Source organism: Octopus bimaculoides, chromosome 7 (assembly GCF_046866305.1).
Source record: "Octopus bimaculoides isolate indiv1 chromosome 7, ASM4686630v1, whole genome shotgun sequence".
NCBI lineage: Eukaryota > Metazoa > Mollusca > Cephalopoda > Octopoda > Octopodidae > Octopus > Octopus bimaculoides.
Window position 1 is genome coordinate 26,505,147 of NC_142934.1, and position 5,000 is coordinate 26,510,146.

The 5,000-nt window shown below is 32.3% G+C and overlaps 1 protein-coding gene across 8 annotated transcripts in view; it reads right to left on the minus strand.

Moving 5' to 3' along the window:
• Window positions 1-5,000, minus strand: part of LOC106867396 (uncharacterized) — a 214,674-nt gene that overhangs the window by 77,231 nt on the left and 132,443 nt on the right. For all 8 annotated transcript variants that reach the window (XM_089355047.1, XM_089355046.1, XM_089355040.1 and 5 more), the window contains one exon: window positions 524-589. The gene's annotated coding sequence lies outside the window, so the exon portion shown is untranslated. The remainder of the gene's footprint in view (window positions 1-523; window positions 590-5,000) is intronic.

The following is a 5,000-nucleotide window of genomic DNA, read 5'->3' on the forward strand; positions in this document are numbered from 1 at the left end:
GATTTGAAATGGAAGAACTCTCTGTCCGGTCAATTCTGAATACATATGCCAATTCTGCGTAGATGTGTATCGACAAGACTATCAAATGTTGTTATACACCACTGGTCACAATGTGCTTCCTCGCACCCGATTGGTGGTCTGTAACACCAGTCCGTCACTAGGTAACCATCTACAGATGGGTGAAACGGAGCAACGAGAAAAAAAGGTATTTTACTCAAGAACATAACACACTACCGGTCTGGAAATCGAAACCACGACAGCTATATTTTACCTTCTACCAAATTTCACTGAAAACACACTATTTATCTGTAGGCTATAGCATAAGGTTACTTATTCAAGGTATTCAGAATGTGTCTAAAAATGAAACCATACGGTTGCAAAAGGAACATTTTATGAACACGTCTATAATTCAAATAAATAATTTTTCATTTCTAAGAACAGCGTCTGAAATATATAAAAAAATGAAATCTTGTATAATTCTTTAGTTCTATGGTTTGTGTTTTAGACAATGTGGCATACTTACACAAGTGATACTAGTTGGGAGGTCTGAATTAGTCCTCGGTTTGTCATGAAGGGAACAATCTCGTAGCTGGAAATGAAGAAAAAATTGCAATAAAGGATAGTCGTTCATGTCATGAACATAAGAAATGAAAATTTGTTATTAGAATACATACATGCATACACTCAAACACACACACACACACACACACACACACACACACACACACACACACACACACACACACACACACACACACACACACACACACACATATATACACACATACTCACACACCGAAACATACACACACATCCTCTCTCTTCCTTTCACACACACATATGTATGTATATCTGTGAATTTGTAAGAATAAGTAACACATATACATATGTAACTCTGTAAACTAGTCACCAAAGCTTGCATGCTTACATACATACATCATACATACATACCTGTATGTTCATACACGCACATATATACACACACATACATATATATATATATATATATATATATATATATATATATATATATATATATATATATATATATATATATGTATATATATATATATATATATATATATGTATATATATATATATATATATGTATGTATATATATATATATAGATATATATATATATATATATATATGTATGTATATATATATATATATATATATATATATATATATGTATATATATATATATATATATATATGTATATATATATATATATATATACATATATATATATATATATATATATGTATATATATATATATATATATATATATATATATATATATATATATATATATATATATATATACGTATGTATGTATGTATGCATGTGTGCGTGTATATATATATATATACATACACATATTTATATGTGTATGTATATGTTTATATATATGTGTATGTGTATATATATGTGTCTATATGTGTGTGTGTGTGTATATATATATACATATACATATATATTTGTATATATATATATATATATATATATATATATATATATATATATATATACGTATGTATGTATGTATGCATGTGTGTGTGTATATATATATATATACATACACATATTTATATGTGTATGTATATGTTTATATATATGTGTATGTGTATATATATGTGTCTATATGTGTGTGTGTGTGTATATATATATACATATACATATATATTTGTATATATATATATATATATATATATATATATATATATATATATATATATATATATGTCTGTGTGTGTGTGTGTGTGAGTGTATGTGTGTGTGCGCGCATGTGAGTGTGTTTGTATACACATACATCCGCACACGCACTCTTGTATAACCAGGAAAAGAGTGGAGAAGCGGAGTGAGGGAGAAGAGAAGAGATGGAAAGTGGAGGAAAGGCGGTGAGGAGAGAGGGTGGTAGCGAGATGGAGAAGAGATAACCCAAAACAAACAATCGAAGAAATTCAAAATTAAAAAGTATAACGCAATGTTAAAATAAAGAAAAGCAGGTTTATTTTATTCGGTGTTTCCTTATGTTTCGAATTACGTCTCTTCAAAGGAAACTAAATTTATTAAAGTTAATAAGTTCGTTTTATATATATATATATATATATATATATATATATATATATATATATATATATATATATATATATATATATATATATATATATATACATATAATCAGGAGTAAAGCAAAAATAAAACAGATAAAAGAATAAGTGAAAAAGAAAAAAAAAGCAACAAAGAACGAAAGTCGAACTATAAGAGAAGGAAGAAGACAAAAAGAAATAAGAAAAGAAGAAAGCTGAAGAAGGAAGAAGAATTGAAGGAGGGAAAAAGAACGAATGGAAGAAGTTAGCAGAAAAAACATATAATAAAGACTATATATATATATATATATATATATATATATATATATATATATATATATATATATATGTGTGTGTGTGTGTGTGTGTGTGTGTGTGTGTGTGTGTGTGTGTGTGTGTGTGTGTGTGTGTGTGATGTTTCTTATGCCACAATTATATGAAAATAAAATAAAACAATTTAACTTTAAACTGAAGGACTATTCCATACTTTTTAGTAGAGAACATGTTTATTAAACCTTTTCTTGATTCCCAAACACACGGTTTCGGGTTCAGTCTCATTGTGTGGTACCCTTGGGCAAGTCTATTCTAATATAGCCTAGGATCGACCAAAGCCTTTTGAGTGCATTTGGTCAACAGAAACTGAACGAAGGTGGCGAGCTGGCAGAAACGTTAGCACGTCGAGCGAAATGCTTAGTGGTATTTCGTCTGCCGTTACGTTCTGAGTTCAAATTCGGCCGGGGTCGCCTTTGCCTTTCATCCTTTCGGGGTCGATAAATTAAGTACCAGTTACGCACTGGAGTCGATGTAATCGACTTAATCACTTTGTCTGTCCTTGTTTGTCCCCTCTATGTTTAGCCCCTTGTGGGCAATAAAGAAATGAGAAACTGAAAGAAGTCTAACTGCTTGTGTCTCAGTGTCTGTATTTGTATTTCACCAGTGTCGGTGTGTTTCCGTCCATGCAACCTAGCGATTCGGCAAAAGTAACCGATAAAATAATTACCAGGCTTTACAAAAGTACTGGGTCGATTCAGTCGACTAAAATTCTTCAAAGCGGTGCACCAACGTCGGTACAGTCGAGTGACCAAAACAAATAAAAGATAAAAGGTATATATATATATATATATATATATATATATATATGTATTCTTTTACTTGTTTCAGTCTTTTGACTGAGGTCATGCTGGAGCACCGCCTTTAGTCGAATCAAATCGACTTCAGGACTTATTCTTTGTAAGCCTAGTACTTATTCTATCGGTCTCTTTTCGCCGAACCGCTAAGTTACGGGGACCTAAACACACCAGCATCGGTTGTCAGGCGATGTTGGGGGGGACAAACACAGATACACAACATATACACACATACATATATATATACATATATACGACGGGCTTCTTTCAGTTTCCGTCTACCAAATCCACTCATTTATATATACATGTATATACATGTATGTACGTATGTATGGCTCAGTGGTTAGGGCGTTGCACTCACGATTGTGAGATCGCGGGTTCGATTCCCAGACCGGGTGTTGCGTTGTGTTCTTGAGCAAACTGCTTCATTTCACGTTGCTCTGCGATCATTTCGTCATTTGACATGTAGCACATGGTGCACCTATACAAGTAATGTCGATTTGATGGAGGGAGTCAGCTTATATGAACACAAATATTTGATCACTATAAACAAATCATCTGTGTAGTTGTTCAGTAAGAAATTTCCGAACCCTCATACGAAGTCTAACGACGGGAGAGTCCATGATACACACGCAAACAAACACACACACACACACACACACGCACACACACACACACACACACACACACACACACACACACACACACACACACACACACACACATATATGTATATCTATATACATATATACATACATACATCTATGTACATGTGTGTGTGTGTGAGTGTGTGTAGAACAGATAATGAACGTAGGATTAGGGAGAGTGGTATGGAGAACAAATATGTTCAAAATATATATAAGAAAAAAACCATGTGACCCTTTCCTTACAAAATACTACGTACTAAAACATACGAACCAAATACGAAAGATACTCTTAGTTTAATTTTCTGGTAGATACAATTTAAATGGAGAAAAAAAAGGTAAGTTAGATAATGTGAACTCGTCAGAGCGTCCGAAAAATGCCTTTCCCAATTTAAACCAGTTATATAAGTTAAGTTGTGAGTCCAAACGAGGCTGATAAAATAAAATTTGGAGGGATTTCTCAATGACACCCTGTTTAGATATTTTCATTTGACCAAAGCTTCCGGATACAGTGATGCTATGGTTGGTTAGCGAAATCGTACAGAATAATCTTTTAAAATTAATTTTGTCGTTTCTCTGATTTGCTTTGTTTATAATTTTCCGAACTATCAGTGGGGTATTTGTGGCGCCGAAATACCAAACATTGAATATTTGTATAAATTTTATATTGTAATATAATAGAATTATGATTTTGCTTCTAAGTATTTAATAGTACTCAGAATTGCTCTGTATACAATTTACAATTAGTAACATATAAACACAGTCGGGCATGCGCAAAGAAACACACGTACGCACGCACGCACACAGAAACACACCCATGTACATCCTACTATGTGTGGAACTGAGTCAAACTCATCAAAAATATACGTAACACCTATCATATGTATTGAGTGCCTTTCTTTTCTTTGTCAACTGATTCATATATATATATATATATATATATATATATATAACATTTTTGTATTAATTCTGCTGCTGTCGCTAATAATAATTTTGTTTTTAATAAGCCCGATGGCTATTCACAACACTAGAGCCTGTTTAGACACTGTGATTTTATGTATATCGCTAGCAGGGATATCGCCACTATCTCCAGCACCAGCACCTACCATCGACAAGGCTAAGGAACGCCGAA